The sequence below is a fragment of the Nomascus leucogenys genome, chromosome 2, assembly GCF_006542625.1.
Source record: "Nomascus leucogenys isolate Asia chromosome 2, Asia_NLE_v1, whole genome shotgun sequence".
In the NCBI taxonomy this organism is placed as follows: Eukaryota; Metazoa; Chordata; class Mammalia; order Primates; family Hylobatidae; genus Nomascus; species Nomascus leucogenys.
The window spans coordinates 25,763,058-25,776,832 of record NC_044382.1 but is presented as its reverse complement, the minus strand read 5'-3'; the positions used below and the strand labels follow the sequence as shown (position 1 = coordinate 25,776,832).

The window sequence follows — 13,775 nt, the reverse complement described above, 5'->3', positions numbered from 1 at the left end:
TAAAATAGTCAATAATTTTTTTTCCTCCAAGAGTAAAAGTTTGGAAGGTCGTGAATGAACAGGCTGCCCACCTATAACTTTCAGGAATCACAGCCATGAACCATAGGTAAAGACAGAAACACAGAATTCTAAACACCATGCTGTCCTCCCCTCATTCTACACTGAAAAATGTGTCTATTCAGAGCTCATAAAATATTAATGATGAAAGGAATCTTTGAGTCCAACCCCTACATTTACTTATAGGTAAACTGAGACTGGAAGAGAAGAGATTTTTTTTTCCACCACAGAACAAGTTAACAGCACAGTCAGAATTCAAAATTAATTTTCCTTAATCCCAATTTAGTTTTAGTTTTCTAACACACCAAAGCGTCATCATTCCATATTTAAGACCTCATTAATAGATACCCATAATCTTTCTCTTCATAGATATGAACCTAAACTTTGTATGTTAAAATGATAAAAAAAAATACATATCATCAGTGACTTACAGTTTAGGTGGGGAGTTGCTTAACAGAGCATCAACATGCTAACAAGGAAATAAAGAAGGTTAGGCTGTAGACACTGAGCTCCAATGGAAATTAAAATTGTAAGCATCAAAGTATATAAGTATAGCTCAAACCATCCAGTTAATTAACTTTTAAGTTCTTGATACTCACATTTCCCTTTGACTACAGTAAGAAAGATATTGGTGGGTTTGAACTGAGCTCTTATTACCATCTCTACCCAAAATGCAAGACCTTTTGCTGACAGATCAATACGTATCTCTTCATTTAGACTCATGAATTGTTAGAGTATCCCTTTTTGGTCATCAGTCCTAAAACAAACAAAAACTATTCCCCAATCTTCTGTGACAACATTTATTTAATTTTCCTCTTTCCTATGGACTGTTCTAGTTTCTTTTTTTTATGATTTCATATGTTACTAATACTAAGAGTTGCATTGTCAGCCCTTCTGTCATCTTTCATACTTCACTTACACAACCTCATTCATTCCCAGTCTGGAATATCTACCCTCTCATGATTCCAAAATCCATGTCTCCAGCTCACTCTCCTAAATACTGTTTCCTATATTCAATTCCTCATTGCACATAACTACCAGGAAACCTTGAAAGCACCTCAAACTCCACACATTCCAAACTGAAATCTTTTTCCACCTCCTTCATACCTTGTTTTTTCTTCAGAATCTCTGTCTCAGGAAAGGCACTATCTTCCACACAGTCATTCAACCCAGAAACCTGGCGGTCATTATGGATGCTTCACTCTATGCATATTTACCTCTTCATCCCCAGTCCCTCTTTCATATTCAACCAACCACCAAGTCCTGTGGCTTCCACCTAAAATCCCATCAGATCTCTATTTCATGGCAGGAGTTTCTGCATTGATATCTAATGTACCATCTCTGTCAGGGTGGTCTCATGAACCGCTATTGTCTTGCACAAACACTTGTGTTATACAGACACAGATGAAGAACTTGCAAGGATCATCTCGGTTACCTCAGAGCAGGAAGGTATATTAATGTTACCATTGTTTTCTGAAGGTGGACAGGGACTTCAGTAACAGAGACTTTGATGTCAGTCATACATAAAAAGAACACAGCTGGAAGTTAAGAAAAAAAGGTGGCTCTCCAAAAATAATAAAAATGAATAAATATACAGACTAAAAACTATGAAATATTTAATTTATAATAATTTTATTATCAGTATTATTTATATGTTTGCTACAGTCCTGACACTTTGCTAAATATTTTCATGTAGTGCCCTATTTGTGTTATAACTTTATTAGCATATGGTCTATTCGGCAAAGTAACTGTAATTAATCACCTCCTTTCACTTGGAAAATATACTTTTTTTTTCCAGCCTAAGATGGCTTCACTTATAAAACAGTCAAAGAGGAGGAAATTGAGGCCCAGAGAATGTAACTTACCTGCTCCAATCACGAAACTTATAACTAACAGAACTAGGGTGAAGCCAGCCTCTGTAACAGAGAGCTCAAGTGCTCTTATCTCTCCCCAAACCCACATACCTCCTTCTTTATTTGGGAGTCTCTGGACAGGGCAGTCTCATTGTCACTTCTCTCTTACTTCATTAAACAGTCATTTCCCAGTTCTCAGGAGTTCCTAGAAGATAAAGTACTTCTGTCCACTCACATTCAAATATACTGCCCAGAAGTCCCCTGGATCTCCCACAAATTTTTCTAAGAATTCCAGCATCACATCTCTAAGTACCACAATCTCTATTACCAGTGTGTGATGTCTGAAATGTGCAGGCTACATAGTCAGAAATGTTAGATAAGAGGTAGGAAAATGGCCTTGAATGGTGATCACACATTTCTGGAAATCTGGAAATTAGTATCATCTACATAAAGGGGTGGTTTTCTTGAAGGGAATGTGTTTGTCAACAATGGTCCAAAATGAGCCAAGAGAAGTAGCAGTGCAAAACGGAACTTGGATTTCCCACCCACAAGATGGGTTTGGGTTTTGCCACTTGTCTTCCTCTAACAGCAAAAATAACTGTGGATTAGGAGTGCTATATTTAGAATGAGAAGGCGTGGGGAACTCAAGCTCCTGAGGCCAAGGCAGGAGGTGGATAAAGAGCAGCAATAACAAGTCATGTGGAATCACAACTCATTATCAGCAAGCAGGACAGCTCCTTCTCCACCTGGATGCAGAAATGGAAAAAGCCAGCAAGTAACTTAGCAAAACCCTCAGGACGAGCTCCTGGAAAATATTCCAAAGATACAGCTTCTTCAGAGCAAATCTTTATGTGAGTTAAAAAAGAAAAGAAAAGAAAAGGAAAATCGCAGGAGTATGAGAAAAATCAGAGCTACTAGAGCAGAAAGGAAACAGATTATCCTGTCACACCTTTGAAGCAGAAACTGAAGTCCAAAAAGAGAATGGGATTCAGCCAAGGGCACACAGCATATTAGTAGCCGACAGTTGCTTTTAGGATTAAGATCCAAATCTCAAGTCCCCTGCATGATCTTCCAGTCTCTTTTCTCAACCATAATTTTAACTCATCTCATTTTACCTTTTAATTTCCCTGATGCAGTATTTCCTAACCTTTTTGATAATATAGAGGAATACTGGTATTTGTAAGATGCACTGGGGAAAACATACGACTCTTGTGTTCAGATATAATGAGCACTTGGGTCTCAGCCCACCTCCCACCACCTTCATGGACCTCAGCACCCTAACCAGAATGTTCTGCTGTAATGCATCATGCTTCCCTTGCTCCACACACATGTTATTCACCCTTGAAATGCACTTCACCTAGTTAGCTTGTACTACCCCTTCAGTTATCAGCTCAAGAACTCTTTCATCTAATAAGTCATCTCTAAGTCACTGCACCCCCAGGACATTTTGACATGTCCTCCTAAAGAAGTGAATTGTCTTCCTACATTAAAATCCTAAATATACATACACCTAACTCTGGAGCTCCCAGATTCATAAAATAATCACTACTAGACTTAAGAAATGAGATAGAGAGCAACACAATAATAGTGGGGGAATTCAACACTCCACTGACAGCCCTAGACCTATCATTGAGACAGAAAATCAACAAAGAAACAATGGATTTAAACTACACTACAGAATGAGTGGACCTAACAGATATTTACAGAACATTCTACCCAAGAACTTCAGAATGTACCTTCTTCTCATCAGCACAAACAACTCTCATTCAATTTTTAAAAATTGAAATCATATTAAGTATTTTTTCAGATGACAATGGAAAGCTAAAAGTCAACTCCAAAAGGTACCCACAAAACTGTACAAACACATGGACGAAACAATCTGCTCCTGAAAGATTTGGGGATTAACAATGAAATCGAGATGGAAATTAAGAAAAATCTTTGAAATGAATGACAACAGTGACAAAAGTTTTCAAAACCTCCGGGATACAGCAAAAGCAGTGCAAAGAGGAAAGTGTATAGTGCTAGATGCCTACATCATTAGTGAAAGATCACAAATTTGCAACCTAATGTCACACCTCAAGGAACTAGAGAAACAAGAAGGAATCAAACTCAAAGCTAGCAGAAGAAAAGAGATAACAAAGATTAAAGCAGAACTAAATGAAATTAAAACAAAAAAACACACAAAAGATCAATGAAAATAGGTGATTCTTTGAAAATATAAATAAAATTGACAGACCATTAGCAAGATTAACAAGAAGAGAGAAGATCCAAATAAACTCAGAAATGAAACTAGAGACATTACAGTCAACACCACAAAAATACAAAAGATCATTTGAGAGTACTATGAATACCTCTATACACAAAAACTAGGAAATCCAGAGGAAATGGATAAATTCCTGGAAACATATAACACTTCCAAATTAAATCAGGAAGAAACAGAAACCCTGAACAAACCAATAATAAGCAGTGGCATTGAATCAGTAACAAAAAGAAAAAAAAATTGCCCACCAAGAAAAAATCCCCAGGGTCAGATGGATTCACAACCAAATTCTACCATTCAAAGAATTGGTACTGATTCTGCTGAAACTATTCCAAGAGATAGAGAAAGAGGGAATCCTCCCTAACTCATTCTATGAATCCAGTATCGCCCTGACACCAAAACCAGGAAAGAACATAACAAAAAAAAAAAAAAAAAAAAAAGAAAAAGAAAAGTACAGACCAATATCCCTGAGAAACATAGATGCGAAAATCCTCAGCAAAATACTAGCTAACTAAATCCAACAGCATATCAAAGAGATAATACACCATGATCAAGTCGGTTTTATCCAGGGATGCAGGTGTGGTTTAACATGCGCAAGTCAATAAACATGGCACATCCCATGAACAGAATTAAAGATCATCTGCATTGATGCCAAAAAAGCATTCAACAAAATCCAGGATCCCTTTATGATAAAACCCCTTAACAAATTTAGCATAGAAGGGACATACCTCAAAATAATAAAAGCCATATATGAAAAACCCACAAGCAACATCATACTGAATGGGGAAAAGTTGAAAGCCTTCCCCCTCAGAAGTGGAACAAGACAAGGATGCTCACTTTCACCACTTCTATTCAAACATAGTATGGAATTCCTAGCCAGTGTAATCAGGCAACAGAAGGAAATAAAGGGCATCCAAATTGGAAGAGAGGAAGTCAAACTGTCACTGTTCATCAATGATATGATTATATACCTAGATACCTAGAAAATCCAAAAGATTCCTCCAAAAGACTCCTAGATTTAGCAAATGAATTCACAAAATTCGCAGTTACAAAATCGATGTACACAAATAAGTAGCACTACTATATACCAATGATGATCAAACTGAAAATCAAGTTGAGAATTTAATCCCTTTTACAATAGCTACAAAAAAATAAAATAAAATACCTAGGAATATTCTTAATGTAGACGATGAAAGATCTTTACAAAGAGAACTACAAAACATTGCTGAAAGAAATCATAGATGACACAAATGAAAACACATTTTATGTTCATGGATTAGAAGAATCAATATTGTGAAAATGACCATATTGCCCAAACTACACATTCAATGCAATTCTATCAAAATACTAACATCATTTATCATAGAATCAGAAAAAAAATCCTAAAATTCATATGGAATCAAAAAAGAGCCCAAATAGTCAAAGCAATCCTAAGCAAAAAGAACAAATCTGGTGGCATCACCTGACTTCAAATTATACTACAAGGCCATGTTACCCAAACAATGTGGCTCTGATATAAAAGTAGACACATAGAACAATGGAACAGAATAGAGAACCCAGAAATAAAGGCAAATACTTAAAGCCAACTGATCTCCAACAAAGCACACAAAAGCATAAATTGGGGAAAGGACACCATATTTAATAAATTATTTAATAAATGATGCTGGGAAAACTGAATAGCCACATATGGAAGAATTAAATTGTATCTCTCTCACCTTATGTACAAAAATCAATGCAAGATAGATCAAAGGCTTAAACCTAAGATCTAAAACCATAAAAATTTTAGAAAAACACCTAGGAAAAACTCTTCTAGACACTGGCATAGGCAAAAAATTTTTTACCAAGACCCCAAAAGCAAATGCAACAAAAACAAAAATAAATAAATGGGACCTAATTAATTTTCTTTATCCATTCATTGGTGCACAGGCACTTAATTTGGTCTCAAATCTTTGCAATTTTTAATTGTGCTGCAATTAACATACATGTGCAGGTGTCCTTTTGATATAATGATTTCTTTAAAGCTTCTGTTCAGCAAAAGAAATAATTGGAGTAAACAGACAACCCAGAGAATGGGAGAAAATATTTGCAAACTATGCATTCTACAAAGGACTAATATCCATAATCTACAAGGAACCCAAACAAGTCAGCAAGAAAAAAAATCAAATAATCAAATAAAAGTGGGCAACTGACATGAATAGACATTTTTCAGAAGAGAATATACAGATGGCCAAACATGAAAAATGCTCAACATCACTAATCATCAGGAAAATATAAATTAGAACTACAATGAGACACCACCTTACCCTTGCAAGAATGGCCATTATTATAAAGTCAAAAAACAGTACATGTTGGTGTGGATGTGGGAATGCTTATACATTGCAGGTGGGAATGTAAATTAGTACAGCCTCTAAGGAAAACAGTATGGAGATTTCTTAAAGAACTAAAAGATCTACCATTTGATCCAGCAATCTCACTACTGGATATCTACCCAAAGGAGAAGGCATTATATAAAAAAGCTTACCTGAACATGTACATTTATTGCAGCACAAGTAACAATTGCAAAGATTTGGACCCAACCTAAGTGCCCATCAACCAATGAGTGAATAATGAAAACAGGGAATACTACTCAGTACTACTCACTGTTCCAGTACACCATGGAATACTACTCAGCCATAAAAAAGAATGAAATAACCTTCTTTGCAGCAACTTGGATAGAGACAGAGGCCATTATTTTAAGTTAAGGAACTCAGGAATGGAAAACCAAATGCCATATTTTCTTTTGTAAGTGGGAACTAAGCTACAGGTACACAAAGGCAGACTAAGTAGTATAATGGACTTTGGAGACTCAAAAGGAGGAGGGTGGGAGGTGGTTAAAGGATTAAAAAAACTACATATTGGGTGTGAAGTACACTACTTAGTGCACATGGGTGCACTAAAATCTCAGACTTCACCCCTCTACAATTCATCCATGTAACCAAAACCCACTTGTACTCTAAAAGCTATTGAAATTTTTAAAATAAAAAAAAATGGATTGCCTTCCTGTAAAACATTAGTCACTTTGAAAATACACATGAATTTCTGTGATTCTTTGATCTATATGTACCTTCTGATGAGAAAGTAGGCTGTCAGATCATAAGAATAAAGACAGCATTTCTTTTGCTCATGATTATGCCTACAGCCATTAGCATATAACTTATATTAGGTTCTTGATAAATATTAATTGACAAAATGGCCAGAGTTCATATCCCAAGACTTCTAGATAAGTACTTTGCCCTAATACGCCTCTTTCAATCATATTTTTTAAACTTAACAACTATATCTTTTTTCCTGCCCATGGAAAATTTCTTTAAATTTACAGGAGCAGTACTCTTCAGACCACACTTTGGAAAAGACTGGGAAGTGGAAAGAGCAGAGGTCTAGGTGTTAGCAAACCTAGATTCTAGTCCAAACTGATTATTACTTTCTACAGTCCCACAGGGAAGTAATGGCCCCTCTCTTCTCCTCAGTGGTCTCATCTTTCAACAAACTATCCCCTTCCAACCCCATTATTCCATTTCTATGCTGTTAGAATATCTTTCACACCAATTTTCTCCATTTTTATAACTTATCTCCAAGGTACCTGGTATCTATTGTTTTCTTCTGAATATGCCCATTGAGCTGTCTGTTTCCAGCATTCCCAAGGTTTTTCTCCCTTTTAGAACTGACTTGTCCCACTCACTTGGGGATTCTGATTACTTCTACAGTTGCTCCACTCAACTCAGTCATATTTAGCTTAAAGGATAGTTTGTAGCTGGGTATATTAGTCCTTTTTCATGCTGCTGATAAAGACATACCCGAGACTGGGAAGAAAAAGAGGTTTAATTGGACTTACAGTTCCACATGGCTGGGGAGGCCTCAGAATCATGGCAGGAGGTGAAAGGCACTTCTTACATTGCAGCAGCAAGAGAAAAATGAGGAAGAAGCAAAAGCAGAAATCCCTGATAAACTCATCAAATCTCGTGAGACTTATTCACGATCATGAGAATAGCACAGGAAAGACCAGCCCCCATGATTCAATTACTTCCCCCTGATTCCCTCCCAAAACACGTGTGAATTCTGGGAGATACAATTCAAGCTGAGATTTAAATAGGAACACAGCCAAACCATATCACTGGGTAAATTAACACTGAATAGGGAAACATTATTATTTTAATAAGTGCTCCTGGTTTCTTAATCCAAAATGGGAGAATTCAAGAACTATGGCATAGAGAAGACATTTGGGGAAAGGTAAGACCTTTCAGTGACGCAAGTAGCATTTTGGATAGCTGTCGATGTAAGATTGATGCTGAAAACAGATACTATAATAAGTAAACCAATGAATTCCATAAAATGTATGGCTCAGTGAGTCTTCTCAGCTAAAACTCAAACTATGCTGTTTCCCCAAGGGTAGGAAGGCACCCAGAGGGCAAGTCTATTGAGTCAGCAGGAAGATGGATTGGGCTGATACAGACCTGGCAAAGCCTGCAAGGTACTGCAGAGGGGAAGATAGATGCCAATCCAGTTCACAACACATAGCAGGAACATTAGGAATGCTGTAGCAGAGAGAAAGGAGGAATCCAACCCAGATGCCTCACAGCTGGAGTAAAAGCTGCTCATAGAATGTTATGAAGTAAATGATACAGAGGAGTGGAAATTCACCTGTCCCTAGAGGTAAGAAGTACCCTTGCACCATCACTGAGTTTGGATTAGCTCTCTCACATGAAAGTCCTTTTAGGACCTGATGAATTAGAAAGCAGCTCCCTCACACAGCTCATCTGAATAAAAGCTTTATAGGGCCAAGGAGCCCCTCAGCCCTGTGGTAAGTAAGGCTCCAGATCCACCAAAGTGAATACTCCACAGACCCCATTCTCATAAGTACTTTTTAGATTTTAGAACACAACCTAGTTCAAGATTCACTCTCAATAACTTTCCCTCTATAGCAGGAATTGACAAACATTTTTTATGTAAAGGGCCAGAAAGTAAATATTTTAAGCTTTATAGGCCATTCTGTGTCACAACTACTCACCTGAGTCAGGGTAGCATCAAAGCAGCCACAGACAATATGTAAATGACTGAGCGTGGCAGTGTTCCAATAAAACTTTATTTACAAAGAGAAGTAGTAAGCTGAATTTAACTCATGGGCTGCTATTTGCCAATTCCAGCTTTACAGAAGTTAAGGCAAAACATTCAACACCTCCTCTCTTTCCATTTGCATAAACCTAATAGTCCACCAGGAAAGATCTCTGAAGTCCCCTAACTCACAGAATTGGAATAACTGCCCTAATTCATGAGTTCTTTACTCTCCCAGGCTATACCTTACTCTAATTCTTCAGTAAAACTTAACCACAGCCAAACCTTTGGGCTTTATTCATTCAGTGTTCTAATTTTAGGACACAAGACAGCAAATATAATGGCACAGTGGGAAAGAGTACCGTAGATGAAACAGAGCATTATCAATAGTATAAATAGTTCTACCATGTCTACTGTTAAGAAAACTGGACTTAGGAGTCTTACTCCTTAGCTTTATGTCCTACTAGACTAGGGATTAATGACCAGAGACAAGATAATAACAGGTGAGGGAGTTACTGGCAGACTTTATTGATTAAAAATATGAATAAAAGTATAAAACAAAAAACAGAGAAAGATGCAATGCCTTAGACTACCAGTCATAAGGCCAGAGACCCAGTCATGGAAATGGCTAATGGTCTTTAGGTCTTGAATTAAGTCTCTCAGACCAATTTTTCTCATTGACGCAACAAGTGGACACATCCTGTCAGCTCCCTAAATAACATGCTCTAAAGACTCTTGCTAAGCTTCTGAAAAAACTCAAACTTTTTCTTGTCTCTTATGATTTTACCCTTCATAGGTTACTCTGAAGCCATGGGTTGCATGACTCACCCACCCCTTACCCACAGACCTCTATGCAGCGTTTTCTTCTAGGTAGAGTATTACCTAGGCTCCATCTCCACCGTTTCTCTCAATTTTGTTTATCCTTCTAGCGTCTAGTTAGACATCTGTCTTATATTTTTCTTGGCTCCCTAAAACTTGATTTGATGTTCCTTTTTTAAAATAAGCCCATATAACTCACTTTCTCTATTATTATTCTCATGACACATTACTATACTTGCTTGTTCACCCTACTAGGCAGTGACTTATCTGAGCACCATAATTTTTTGCACTTTTCATTGTATCACCAAAGTCTAGTTCTCTTCCTGACATATAGCATCAGCTCAATTTGCTGAACTAGCTAACTAATAAGATGGGACCCTGTTTTTCTTCTTCCACACAAGGGATTCTTGTGATTATATTGGGCCTACCCTGATAATCCAGGATAATCTCCTTAGTTTAAAGCCAGCTAATTAGCAACTTCCATCTATCATTTTAATTCCCCCTTGTCGTGTAATATAACACATTCACAGATTCCAGGGATTAGGGCATAGCCATCTCTGGGGTCATTATTCTGCCTACTGTACTGCATAAGGTCAAAGAGTGACTTTGTAGCATGCCAAGTGACAGAAGAGGCCAGGTGAAGTGGCTCATGCCTGTAATCCCAGTACTTTGGGAGGTCGAGGTGGGTGGATTGCTTAAGTCCAGGAGTCTGAAGCCAGCCTGGCCAACATGGTGAAACCGCATCTCTGCAAATAATGCAAAAATTAATCAGGCACGGTGGCGCATGCCTGTAGTCCCAGCTACTTGGGAGTTGAGATGGGAGAATTGCTTAACCCTGGATGGGGAAGAGGTTGCAGTAAGCTGAGATTGCACCACTGCATTCCAGTTTCGGTGACAGAATGGGATCCTGTCTCAAAAAACAAAACAAAAAACAAAATGACAGAAGAACAGTAAAACAAATGAATAAAAGAGGAAACTATAATGTAAGATTTAAGAGTCAAAACTTTGAAGTTACACCATCTGGGTTCAAATCCCAATTTGCCACTCACTAGCTGTGTGATGCCCAATCATTAAATAGTAATGATAACAAAGTATATACTACAGGGTTGTTCTGAAGAATAAATGGTTGAAGTTTAAGACATCTGCCTAATATCTGGTTCATAAAACAGTAGACACTCAATAAACATAACTATTATTGTATGTATGTGTGTATAAATATACATGAATATATGTATACATAAAAGCATACCTTATTTTATTACACTTTGCTTTATTACATTACAATTCACAGATATTGTGTATGTGTGTGGTTTTACACAAATGGAAAGTTGTGGCAAGCTTGCTTTGAGCAAGTCTATTGGTGCCATTTTCCTATACCATGTGCTCACTTCATGTCTCCGTGTTACATTTTGGTATTTCTTGCAATATTTCAAATTTTTCATTAGGATTATATGTTTATGGTGATCAGTAACTTTGAAATTACTATTGTAATTGTTTAGGGGTGCCGTGAATTATGCTCATAGAAGATGGCAACCTTAATGTGTGTGTTCTGCCTGCTCCACTAGCCGGCCATTGCTCCATCTCTCCTTCCCCTCAAGTCTCTTTATTTCCTAAGTTACAACAATATTGAAGTTAGGAGAGTTAATAACCCTACAGTGGCCTCTAAGTGTTCAAGTGAAAGGAAGAGTAGCACATCTTTCACTTCAAGTCAAAAGCTAGAAATGATTAAGCTTAGTGAGGAAGGCATGTCAATAGCCAAGATAGGCCAAAAGCTAGGCCTCTTGTACCAAACAGACAAATTGTGAATGCAAAGGAAAAGTTATTGAAGGAAATTAAAAGTGCTACTCCAGTGAACACACAAATGATAAGAAAGCAAAACAGCCTCATTACTGATATGGAGAAAGTTTCATCCCTCTGTATAGAAGAACAAACCAGCCACAATATTCCCTTCAGCCAAAGCCTAATCCAGAGCAATGTTATAGCTCTTTTCAATTCTGTGAAGGCTGAGAAAGGTGAGGACTCTGCAGAAGTAAAGCTGGACGCTAGCATAGATTGGTTCATGAGGTTTAAGGAAAAAAACTCTCCCCATAACATAAAAGTGCAAGGTGACGCAGCAAGTTATCCAGAAGAATTGGCTAAGATCTTTAATGAAGGTGGCTATATGAAACAACACATTTTTCAGTGTAGATGAAACAGCCTTCTACTGGAAGAAGATGCCATCTAGGACTTTCATAGAGAGATATCAATGCCTGGCCTCAAATCTTCAAAGGGATTCTCTTATTAGGGACCAATGTAGCTGGTGACTTAGACACCAATGCTCATTTATCACTCTGAACATCTAGAACCCTTAAGAATTGTGCTAAACCTTCTCTGCCTATACTCTACAAAGGAAACAACAGAGCATGGATGTCAGCACATCTGCTTACAACATAGTTTACTGAATATTCTAATCCTACTATTGTGATGTACTGCTTGTAAAAAAAGATTCCTTTCAAAATAATAGTATTCACTGACACTGCGCCTAGTCACCCAAAAGCTCTGATAGAAATGTATTAGGAGATAAGTGTTGTTTTCATACCTGCTAACACAACATACCTTCTGCAGCCCATGGTTCAGGGAGTAATTTTGACTTTCAAATCTTATTACTTAAGAAATACATTTTGCAAGGCTGTAGTTTCCACAGGTAGTGGCTCCACTGAGGGATCTGGGCAAAGTAAATTGATAATCTTCTGGAAAGGATTCATTATTCTAGCTGCTACTAAAAACATTCATGATTCATGGAAAGAGGTCAAAACATCAACATTAAAAGGAGTTTGGAAGAAGTTGATTCCAACAATCATGGGTAGGAGTTCAAGATGTCAGTGGAAAAAGTAACTGCAGATGTAGTAGAAATAGAATGAGAACTAGAATTAGAAGTGCAGACTGAAGATATGACTAAATTGCTGCAATCTCATGATTAAACTTGAATGGATGAGGAGTTCCTTCTTATGAATGAGAAAAGAAAGTGGTTTTCTGAGATGGAACTACTCCTGGTGAAGATACTATAAACTTTGTTGAAATGACAACAAAACGTTTAGAATGTTACATAAACTTAGTTGATAAAACAATAGCAGGGTCTGAGAGGACTGACTAATTTTGAAAGAAGTTCACAGTTCTACTGTGGGTAAAATGTTATCAAACAGCATTGAATGCTGCATAGAACTCTTTCATGAAGGAAGAATCAATTGACTCACATACATATGTATAACATAAATGAATGAATGGAAAGAAAGATACATAGAAAGATAAGGTTGGGGGTGAGGGGAGCAGGGAAGGTGTTATGACCTCTAAAGAAAGAAAAAAAAAAACTATACACTAAAATGATAATGGGAATTATTTTTGCAAGCAGAAAGATGGTAATATTGGTAATTTGTTTTGAGATTTGTATTGTTTTAGCTCATTTATATGTTTATTTTCCTCAGAATATATAAGATGTATTAGTTATTAAACATACACTTATAGTTAAATAAGGAAGTTCCTGGTGCAAGGTGTGGCAAATAGAGACTCAAGAAACAACTATCATTATTATTATTATCACTATTGTCATTGAAGAGAGATAGCACAGAAGCCTCTGAATGAATAATTTTAAGTTAGAATAAAGTTTAATTCTTCTCTCTTACTAACCACGTAGCCTGGGACACACTAATGCAGCTATGTTT

The 13,775-nt window shown here is 37.0% G+C and overlaps 1 long non-coding RNA gene across 1 annotated transcript in view; it reads right to left on the bottom strand.

The window, feature by feature from the left end:
• The window catches only part of LOC100604609, a 318,043-nt gene extending 309,918 nt beyond the window's left edge, over window positions 1-8,125 (bottom strand). The window contains exons 1-2 of the long non-coding RNA XR_004032317.1: window positions 8,042-8,125; window positions 2,022-2,115 (exon numbers count right to left, since the gene is read on the bottom strand). This is a non-coding gene — a long non-coding RNA (uncharacterized LOC100604609). The remainder of the gene's footprint in view (window positions 1-2,021; window positions 2,116-8,041) is intronic.
• Window positions 8,126-13,775: the final 5,650 nt, after the last annotated feature.